The sequence below is a fragment of the Tursiops truncatus genome, chromosome 13 (assembly GCF_011762595.2).
Source record: "Tursiops truncatus isolate mTurTru1 chromosome 13, mTurTru1.mat.Y, whole genome shotgun sequence".
Taxonomy (NCBI): domain Eukaryota; kingdom Metazoa; phylum Chordata; class Mammalia; order Artiodactyla; family Delphinidae; genus Tursiops; species Tursiops truncatus.
The window spans coordinates 85,858,042-85,869,404 of NC_047046.1; the positions used below are offsets into that span (position 1 = coordinate 85,858,042).

The 11,363-nt window shown below is 51.3% G+C and overlaps 1 protein-coding gene across 7 annotated transcripts in view; it reads right to left on the bottom strand.

Annotated features, from left to right (window-relative positions):
* The window catches only part of ZNF516 (zinc finger protein 516), a 113,596-nt gene extending 104,043 nt beyond the window's left edge, over positions 1-9,553 (bottom strand). For 3 of the 7 annotated variants that reach the window (XM_033837848.2, XM_033837847.2, XM_033837846.2), the window contains exon 1: positions 5,771-5,882. The gene's annotated coding sequence lies outside the window, so the exon portion shown is untranslated. Of the gene's footprint in view, positions 1-4,471; positions 5,053-5,470; positions 5,552-5,770; positions 5,883-8,953; positions 9,104-9,349 lie in introns of those variants that run through there. The other 4 variants (XM_019937227.3, XM_073790827.1, XM_073790825.1 and 1 more) reach the window with 4 other exon arrangements.
* Positions 9,554-11,363: the final 1,810 nt, after the last annotated feature.

An 11,363-nucleotide genomic window follows, 5' to 3' on the forward strand; every position in this document is an offset into this window, starting at 1 on the left:
TGGCATCTAGCAGAGGAGCTACCCTTGTGATTAAATCCACATCTATCTGAAAATTCAAAATAACACGTATAAACTAAACAAGGTGAAAACATCTAGATAATCCCAGAACAGCACCACAAAAGTTTAAATTATACAACAGGATCACCCATCTGTCCATTGGTTCATCCATCCATTTGAAAAAGAATAGCTAATTCTTTAAGGGGAAAAAAAAAAAAAAAACACATTTTTTTTTAGCTCTAGGTTAAAGTCACCAGAATAATCAGTAACGAAACAGGGAAAGTCCTGTCTCACTAGCCCAACTTTCTGCCTATTTACAACCAGCAGAAGTTTTAACTGCTCACTTTGGGCTGTGTGTCTTCCTGAACCAACACAGTCAGCCAACATTTAATGTCAAACTCTTTTCCACAAAAATTATTTCAGGAAAAAAAAGTGACACTTGCTCACAGCCCTCAAATATCAACAGAATGAGAAGCTGCTAGAGACAGGAACAGCCCTCGGCACATCTCTGGTTGCATCCTTCACTGCCCTCACTTTCGAAGAACATTCTGGAATGCTGAAATGAATCAGCCCAAGTCAGCCCGAGCAACATAGGTTAAACAGTGCCATATGGCAAACACGGGCGCATGCTGCCCTTTTCTGAGACAAAGCACAAAAATTCCTAAACAAATATCCTTTCTTTTCACATGGGAGGAGGTGAAGAGGGGAGGGTTTTTCAAGTGAGACCAAATAATGCCGAAAAAAGCTTTTTCTTTAATTCTTAGAGCCTAAGAAAAAAACTAGAGTTTTACCAGAGAACCTCAGTTTTTCAGAGTCTCCCTTCAACTACATCCTGAAAGCTAACACCACAAGTTAGCCTAGCTCCCCATACCCTAAATGAGCAAGAAGTAACAAGACAGCTGCACCCGAGGGCTGAGCTGACAACAGCGGTCCTCCGGGTGCCAGAAACGGTGAGAGACAAGCCTACCTGCTTTTGAAGGAATAAAACACCAGCTTACTTTAGTCTTGAAAATAAAATACATTAATATCTCAACCGACTTTCAACACTCCATTGAGGAGGTGTCTGAACCTCACGATCACATAAAATACATGTCTCTTAAAGTCAGTTTTTGGAATGCGATGACTTGATTACATTCCTGACAGCAAAGCATCATCAACAACAACAAAAGAACAGAGAGAAAAAGAAAGAAAATCTACCGAATGAACACACACACAGTTGAAATATACTTGTAAAATATGTTTGTAAAACGTATATTTGAAATATATTTGCAAAACGTATCTAAACCCAAGGGAGCTGCTTTTTAAGTTTATCTTTTCGACTCACCGGTGTGGTGTTTTACTCATCATTTTACACATATTTACATGTTTGGGTTCTAAAAATAGTTGTGTTTCTAATGATTTCCGCTTTGTAACTTTCAGTACCATTGGCACTGAAGACTACATGCCAACTCTTTTTCGGGAAACTACTTTTAAGGGATATTGAAAGCCACAGAATTATACTTCGTTACGATTCCGATGTATGCTACTGGAAAACATTTCATTCCGGACATAAATATTCCAACCAGCACTAGCTTTGGAAAGAAAAGCTTCAGCTGTTCAAATCACGTGTAGCCAGACGCAAGGGATAAAGAATACACAAAACAGACAGTTGCAACTGCTAATTGTTACCAGTCCGTCTGAAATATACTTGATGTACCTTAGCAGATAGTGTAAATTTCAAATACAAGCAATGCATTTACAGTGCCTATATATGTATCCTCCCTACGACTATTTAAGTCATAACCCTCAAACAGTCCTCTCTTGAAGAAAATTAATTTTAAAATAAAGATGCTTTTAAAAGAACTGGATGAGACATTTTAAACTTATAGTGAAAGTTTTTCTTTATTTTTCCCATAAGGTTTGTTGTATTAAGAAATTCTTCTTAAATAAACATTTGATGTGACCCCTTTCTTAAAATGGGCTCGTGACAATATGTCGAAATTTCTGAAAACTGTAAGGTATTCATAGCTAGAGTCAGAGGATGAAGAGGATATGCCCTCCCATAAGTCACTCCCCCCTCTGGTGAGAGAGGTAGGGCGGGATCTCAGCTCCCTCAGGGCAGAGGTCACCCCTCCATCAAAGAGAAATGTCCCACCTCCCTACCGCCCCCCCCCACACAATTCACTTGTTCCTGGGTCCAGAGAGGATGGCAGCGAAGGCATGAATCTAAAAAATGCTGTCACTCTTGTGGTCCCAAGGCACATTCAAACCCTAACAGGCTGCTGCCAACATACTGTTGGTCATCAGACGGAAAAGGTTGGGGGTGACATCCCCAAGGAGAAGACAAGAAGGAGAAGAGAGCCACCGTCACCTGTGTGACTCATGCCGCCAGTTAGCACCAAGCCCAGCGCAGAACAAGAGTCGAAAAATTGCTGGTACTCAAACTCCGGAGCAGACAGAATGGCAGCCCAGGGATGCACACCCACACTCCACATTCACATCTGCCTTCTCAGAGCTCCATCCCGCTAGCCTGCCTCTACACCACCACACATGGAGATGTATCCCAAACACCACCTGATCAGACTTCAGAACAAATCCACTCCTGACACGGCGCTATTCATTGAAAAATGCAAACCCAAATGAGATGAGGCTTCCTACCAAGAGCATAAGGGTCTGGGAGCTAAAGACAGTGATGCAATGAATTCTTCCTGTTTAGACATTAATAATTCCGGAAGAAAAGATCAAAGGTGCCCAGCGCTAAGCAAGCCAAGGCAGGTCCACGTGCTGGGTGCCAGTTCTACCGGTGTAAGTACAGCGAGGGGGACACAGGCAGCGGGGCCAGGGCAATGCAGCGCACAGGCCCACTAGTATCCTCTGGACGGCGTTCAGTAAGAAGAGAGTTAATGGAACTTTCCCCACAGCCTCTAGAGCTTTTGAGGGGGAGGGGTTAGGGCAGCAAAGAGATGCATTTTTTGAAAGAATTGACTGCGTCAGAATAAGTCCATCCAAGTGCTAAAAGGTATAAACATTTACAGCATGTAAGATGTCTGCTTTTGAAGAAGGAATGTTACGTTCAAATATTTATAACTGCAGATATCTGATCAAATACATTTCACTTTCTTCTGCTTTCTACCATTAGCTCTATGCCTTCAGCTGAAATCTATGCCTTATCACCGAGAAAGGTTAGCTGTCTCCAGCTAAATTTGGCCATCAAACGCCAATGAAAAAGTTATTTGTTTCCTGCACAACAGAGTTGCTTTATTCAGCTACATTATAAGCAAAATACCACTTTTAATGATATAACTGAAAGCAATGTCGAACATGGAATAAAAACCAAAAGAGTGCAGTCTCTTGCACACTGCAAACAAATATATTATGAAAGGAAAGTACACACGTCTGGACAAGCTCCTTCCCGCTGAAGAGAGTCAGCTTCTATTTCAGTTTCCTATTTCTATGCCATTAAGGTATAATGCAGCTGAAACTCTAAACACAATCTCCAGCCAGACTTAGAGCCACTCCCACAAAATTCTTTATAAGAGTCCTTCTGGTAAATTATGAATAAGACCAATACGTATCCTGGAAAAGGAATAAATAAAACTCCACAGCAACCCAATAAACTGAGCACTGGTTTTTCAAGAACCATCCATGACTAAACTCTACTTAAATTCCTAGGTCACATTATCATTTTTCCCTGTTTAGTAACGCTGAAAACCATCTGTTCGAGTTGACCCCACTTTGAGTTCTTCTTTAAAGAAGTCTCCTTTTCTTTTTCACATAATTGTTGCTAAACTTAATCTCCCCATTGAACGCTCCACCTGTAAGACTCAAATATCTCCACGTAGGAGCAAGTAAGGTAAATGAAGTTAAAGTTTAATTCACGGAAGTGGAGACAAGGTGATTTCAGCATCGACCTGTTTTCACAGACATCTCCCATTCTATTCACTCTGCGTTGGTCTCTGAGATGTCTCATCAAGTTAGAAATGTGGGGACTTCGGAGCCCCAAGGAAACTTTAGTCTCTAAATGAGTCAGTCAACTTTCAAGGTCCTCTACAAATAACAATGGGATTAAGACCAGTGATGAAAACTATTCTCAAATCATCACTGACTAGTATCAGTTACACGTCCAAAAGTTAAAAGTCCTTGATGGAGCAAGTTTCAGTATACTAAGCCATTTGGAAAGATTACGCTGACAACAAAAGCTTTCGGAAATGAAACGAAGCAAAACTCCTCTCTCTTTTTCCACTGCTGAATCCTGCACCTACCAACTATGCTCCTTGGCTGTTCTGTTTCATTTTACAGACGTTCGCATTCTTCTCAGTGAGCTTTCTGGCGCATCCCTGGGGCTTGTTATTTTTTTAGAATGTTAATGTGCTCTAAACGTTTCATTTTATTCAAATTAGCAAATTTAACAAAATAAAGCCTTACTAATGAACTAAGAAAAATACCAGACATAATATATTTGTATCTTAACACATCAAAATTCTAATTCCATTACCAAAATACTGGAGTCTCGCTCAGAGCTCAGGGTCTCCCAGAGTCCATTCAAGACGGCATGGGAATTGCTCTCGTGAAACTGTCTGTCCTTCTCCAGGACCCGAACTCCCAGACCCAGGCACGGCCGGCCAGCTCCGCACCCTCCAGTTTCGCACACAGGCGGGGAAACTGCGCGGCAGTGGTATGTGGGATAGTTAATTCCGGCCAGTCTGTGTCAATATAAATAACACAGCTATTTTGACGCCACAATCAAAGAATGCAAGAGAAAATGAAGGAGGAACAAACAAATGATAAAACGAGCTCTTTTTTTTTGCGCGGCAGTAGAAAGATCCTACCGAATAGCATGCATGCCTAGTTCCTTAAAGTAGCACTTACATTCCTAAACCAAAATACTCCGATCATACTAACAGGAAGGCACGAAAAATAATCTGGCGAAGATCCTGTTGGGGGAATAACCACCCTTGCTTCTCCTCCGGTCAGACCTTTAATGGTATTTATCACACCGCCACGGGGTGGGAGCACCTCAATGTTTAAGTCATCTTTAATCAAGGCTGGAGACCTACGGGCAGGTTCATGGGGGAAATGCAGGTCTGTTGCACGTTTAATGAAGACTTTTGTGACCTGCCGTTAGGTCGGCGCGGTGCGCGGCCCAGGGTCCCGCAGCCCTGCCCTTTGTTACACGGTGGACCCCGCCGGCAGGCCTGGCCCCCAACCACGGACACCCCGGGGCTTCCAGCCGCAGCCCAGAGGGCACGCGGGGTCCCCACGGCCGACACGCACCAGGTCCCACGAGCAGGACGCAGCAACTCCACGCGCGGACGCCCCACACGGGGACGCCCGGGCCCGGTGCCCACCAGCCCCTCGCGCACAAATCCGCGCGCTGCCCGCGGCCCGGCACCAGGTCAGGTATGAACACTTATGTAATCGCCCGGGGGCCACGCCTCTCCCACCGCCCCACCTCCGCCAGGACAAAGTGAAGTTTAAAATAGAAACCAATTACCTGGCCTCCGCCGCGCCTCGGCCCCCGGAGCGCGGTCCGCGCCGCCGCGCACACCCCCGCCCCAGACGGGGCCCAGCGCAGCCCGCCCCCCGGCCCGGCCCGGCCCGGCCCGACCCGGCCCGCACTCCCCCGCCCCGCGCCGACCCCGCCCCAGACCAGGCCCTCAACCCCCGGCCGGGCCCCCCAGTCTCCCGCCCCAGAGCAGCCCCGGGCCCTGCACTCCCCACCCCCAACCTCATCCCCGCCCCCTCCCGCCGGCCCGATCCCTCCCCAGTTAGACCGTCTCCGGCCCGCACGGACCCCCGCCTTTGTTACGGTGCGAAGTTGGGCCGTGGGTCCCCGTCTCTTTCACTTCTTGGGTTACAGTGCAGGCGTGTGACGTCCGCTCCACATGACGGGGGCGGGGGGCGGGCGCCGGGGGGAGGGGGCGGGCCGGGCCCTCCCCCACCTCCCCGCCCCGCCCGCCCCGCCCACGGCCCTCCCCCAGTTAGCCGGGCCGCGAGAGGCCACCGCCCCCGGGGCGGGCAGGTAAATGCCCCCGCCCCCGCCGGGCCCCCGCCTCCCCAGGCGCCCCAGGCCCAGCGCCGCACCAGCGGGAGAAACAGAAATAGGAATGATTTAATCTAGCGACGCCTCCCCCTTCTGCCCATTCCTCAATCCGCGAGCTCACAGAGATTGGGGGGCGGGGGGAAGAGAATCGAGTCGTACTCGGATTTAGGGGGCGGAAATGGCCCGGGCGGGAGGCGCGGGGCTCTGGACACCACCTTGTAACCGAGTTAGGATCTTGATGGGAGAGGACGAAGGTCGCCCGGGGTCGCCCGTGGACCCTCCGGCAGACCTCCGCGCGGCTCTGCAGCCGGACACACCGTGCGTGGACCAGGTCGGGTAGCAGGGTGCCTCCCAGGGGTCTCGGGGAAGCAGGGGACACATGTGGGTCCCTAACCCGTTCCCTGCAGCATTACCATCCGTCCCAGGGCGAAGCAGCACAGCCACTCCAATACGGAACAGAGATGCTACATGGCTAGTAGCATGTGTCCACACACAACACTACCAGTATTCCTAGGGAAGTTGGTGCCGGGTTAAACCCGTAGGAAACGTGTGGCGGCCCGTGACGCGCTCCGCCCGTGAATGTGCCCATTGTGCGCGGGAGCCACGGCCAGCCCTTCGCATTCATAAGTCGGGTGGGCAGCAGAACTCTGACCATAAGCAGGTCACATTCTAGCCTTTGCCATGGACTAAGGATCAACTGCCAGTGAGAAAATAAAATGTGAAGTTGGAAGGTCCACGCTGCCCTTCACTTTTACAGTTAACACCAGTTTCAACAATCCTCGACCTGGCTACGCTTAGCGCCCGGCGAGTGGGCTCCCTCCCTCCGACCCCAAGAGCGCAGGGCGCGCCTGCCGCGTGGGAACGTGACGGAAGGAACCACACATTTCGATTCCCCAGTCTCTGAGGAGCACAATCGCATCACTCCTTTTCTTCCCCGTCTGCAGGTTTCGACTGGAATCCGAAAGCACTTCTTACGCCCATTCTTTACGGGGGGACACTCGGAGGCTGGAGGGTCTCCATTTGGACTGCCGCGTGCCCACCTAGCTTCAAAGACTCAGAAAAAAGCGTGTCCACGTCTACAGCTCTCAACTGTGCAAATCAGGAGCCTGAGGACGCGTGGGGCTGGTCGGATTTAACAGTGTGCAGACACATGGGCGCATGCACGCGCGCGCGCGTACACACTCACACCCCAAATTACCTCCGGGATGGAGAAAGCCGCTGCGGATTGGCCGGGAGAGCCGTCACTCACACCCAGGGGGCAGGGAGACTTCGCAAGGCTGTTTCCTTTTTTTCCCCTTCCCTACCGTTTCATTTATTGGTAAAACAACAGCAGAGGTCTGAAAGTTAGCCATCTGCGCCGAGAGAGAGTTTGCCTTCGTTAACGAGGGGGGGCGTCAGACAATATCCGTTTAAATATATTTTGTACTTCCTCAATGGATGAAAGGGGAAATTAGCAATCGGGGTGGGGGAGGACAGGGAGAGCGCGGTGAAAAGGAGGGGGTCATCCGGGAGGGGATGGACGCAGGGTGAAGCTGTTCTCAACACCCAAAAGGGACTCTGACCTTTCATTGATCTCGAAATTAAAAAAATGTTCTTCACAGGTCAGATTAGAACAAACGCTGGTCCTAATTTATGAACTCATTATTTTAATTTTATTATTTAAGCATGCGCCAGCAATCGTGTTTCCTTAAGAAAGAACTGACCTATTTTTGGCTGGAGATAAACGATCATGTTAACAGATGTTAATCTTGTAATCTGTTTTTCCTGTAAGCACTTTACATACCCGGGTTTCAGACCTTAAAAATAACATCTTTTCCAAAAAGACCTGACGTCACAATTCACTCCCTGAAAAATCACTCCCCCTCTCCAGTTTTTTTCCTCCGCAATGATCTCAAAGACATTAAATCTTTTCCACTTTATAAACGCTGATTTGTTCTGCCTCGACTCCCACAGGCTTTTATTTGCATTTCAAATTCCACAGGTTACACCAGTCGCCTTTTCAAAAAATGTAAACCAACAATGAAGCAGCAAATGGCTTTCTGTGCATCTGGATTAAATAAGGCTCAGAATGAATATATTTTAAAAGAGGGCTGAGCAAGTTGATCTTTGCACACCCGGAGACCAAGTAATTCTTTATCAGTAAACCCAGCGGAATGAGTAAAACACAGACACACAACCCCAGAAGCCCCTGGTCACATCCCGGTCTGCTGCGGGGAGCTTATTAACGCTGATAATAAGCGAGGCTGACTTACAGACCCACATTTTTCGGATCCGAGGCTCGGTCTCTCGGGTCCCTAATAGCAAAGCTCCACCGGCTCCCCAGCCCACCACGGCTGATTGTCACCGCACACCAACCTTCCTTCATGAACCACTGTTTTAAATGCCCAACTCGGCTGTCTTTTAACAAACTTATTCATACAAAGTTTCTTTAAAACTCGACGAGGCGGTTCGATCTAAATACTGATCTTAACACTCCAGTAGGTTAGCTCCCCCTGGAAATGGCAGACGAGGCGCTTCTCCACCACCACCACCACCCCCAAACACACACCCCAAGTATTCTTTTCTAGTATATACGCGGGTATACAGCGCGATCAATACCTCCTCCGCCCCCCGCCACGCCAGGCTGGGTGCATCTCCGAGGAGCCCCTGCCACGCAGACCCCGTCTCCCCACCCCGCCTCAGTCACTGCGAGAACCCTCGTCCCCAACCCCACTCCGGCCCTAACTTCCCTTCCGGGCTCTCACTTCTTTAATGTTAGGGTCACTTATGCGCTCCCAGCTGATGGGCACGCAGCCAGGGGAGGGGGGAAACAACGCCCCTCCCCGCAAGCACGTCCCCGAGGCAGCAGCGCTCGGTGCCCACTGGCATCGACCCCATCCACCAAACCCTTAATAACTGAAGCGGCTCCTCGGGCCCCGAGGCCCCAGCACCCACCTTCATTAGCCGGAGCGTTTTACTTTAAAGTAAGGCAATTTGCTCTTTGTCTCCTAATGGATGGAGAGCGCATCCGAGCTCCCCTCCTCCCGCGTCGCCTTTGACGAAGTGTACAAAGCCGGAGCCTCCTCCGCGCTCCCACCCCGCCCCTCCACTGCGGTAAAAGCCACCTCCCGGGCGCTCGCTGGGCCGCCCGAAGTTGCATCTTCCCTCTCCCGGAATTGCGGAGCGGAGCAACTAGCCACCGGGAAAGCGAACCGCCCTCCCCGCGCCCCGGAGTCCTTTCCCGGAGCCCCGACCCCCGCGGCGCACGCCGGGTCCCCCACACGTCGAGGCCTGGTCCCAGCGACCCCCGCCCTCCCGCGGGCCCCGCCGCGCCTACACCCTGGCCCCTACCTTGGCGGGGAGGCGGGCGGCCCGGAGAGGAGGACGCGCACGCCCCGCGCCTCTGAAGGTGAAGCCGAGCGCCCGAGGCGCGGAGCCGAGCGCTGCACTAGACCGACCGCGCCAGCTGCGCCCGGGCGCGGGGGACGCGCGAGGGCGCGCGGGGCCCACCACGCGCCCGGCCCCCTCCCCGCGCCGCCCGCGCGCGCCCCGGACGCGCCCGCCCCGCGGGGACCCCGGCGCCGGCCGGGCTCCGGGGGTTGCGCGGCGCGGGGAGGGGACCGGGCCCCAGCGGCCCGGCGCAGGCCCGAGGCTTCCCCCAGCCCCGGAATGGTCTGCCCTGTAGGAAACGCACACGCTCCACTATTGTCTCATCAGCACAAAGTTCTGCCACACTGCGGGGAAAGTCTGGAGGCTCGCGATGACTCAGACACTGATAATTCTTCCCCTAATAGCACTGAATCCCGATCCCAGCGGCTAGTTGTCGCCCCTTATTCCCAAGGACTAGCGCTGCCGCAGATCCAGTTACGGGAAGCTGTTTACGCGCACACACGGATACACACACAGGCACGCATCCATACGTGCAAGCGTGCCGGGAATGCATGTTCAGCCGGCTCGGGCACCTGAGCCCTAAGCCTGGAATCCAGATTCACAGGCGGGTATCCTTCCGGTGGTCCCAGCCGCGCGTGGTTTACAAGCCGCTTAGGGTGTGCGTTTCACCTAACTTCCTGATAAAGGTGCCGGGGGTATTCAGACACAGGGTATCTGCAGATGAAGTCCGGAATCAAGATGGGGTCCCACTGGAAAGACTTCAGAACAAGATTCTGCTGTCTGGCAATTTAAAAATCCCTGTTGTTTTTTATTTTTATCCTTGAAAAGTTCCACTTTAATTTTTGTTTTTCAAACTCCACTTTCTCACCCCAATTACTACTCTCCGTGGGCCGTAGTTAGTTGCACTAAGTCGAGTCTGAGAATGGAAATCCCAATTTGACTCCAGAAATCTTTCACGGGGAGTGGGTGACTGCAGAGGAGAAGGGGCGGGAGGGGGCAGATGGAGGGGAAGGAGGAGAGGTGAAGGGGGGAGGCTGTGGGAGCGGGAGCCCCCCCCCCCCCCGCACGCTCGAGCCGGGGGTGACGTAGACCCAGGGAGCGGTGGCCTGCGCGGAGTAATGCTGCCCTCTCCCACCAGGCTCCTGGCCGTGTTCTGCTCACCTCGTGACGATCTGCAGTGGAGATGGATTCCATCCAAGACACGGCCGTGGCTCTGCTGTGGAGGCCGCGCTACGATCCAGGCCTTACCTTCCGCGGTGGCATTTCTCTCGGAGCCTAACGTTCGCTAATGTTCACGGCTGCTGCAGCAGCTCGGGGGCCCGCTCCAGCTCAGGGCATTTACAACAGAAACCACTACGGACCAGCACCCAGGAAGGGAGTTGTGTCTGCAAAGCTGGACTCTCAGCCAGTGGGCCATTCTGCATGTGTGCGACGTGAGTGCAGGGGGTGTGATGTGTGTGCGTGTGTGTGCATGTGCGTGCGGTTCCACGAAGCAAGGGAGTGGGGGGTAGAGAGACAGGGAGGGAGCAAGACGGCCGAGAACCTCTGCGAGAAGGATTCCTGGTCATAAAATATGATTAATGATCTGCACTAACTCGGAGAGCAGGCATGGTAAAGGTCGTTGACGATTGTTGCTGGTTTCAGCCTGAATGCCTGAGTGCGATGTATTCTTGAACAATCAAATTTAAGCCCGATTCACAGAAAAGTATTGAAGTGCCCACAATTCTTTACAATGCAGAGTAAAAATGCACAAATAAAAGTACGCCCCTGTTGCAACTGATTACATGGATATAAATGTCATATAGAGACGCACTATCACATATATAGGTATGCGCCCCCAAAGAGATTAAAATTTGCCTACTGAAACTTTAATACTTTTTGTAGTATTTTGGAATGGCTTTGAGTCCATGGTAAAAGTTCTTAGGTCTATTTAAGACTACAGGATTGCACTAATAACTTCCATGTGTGGAAAATT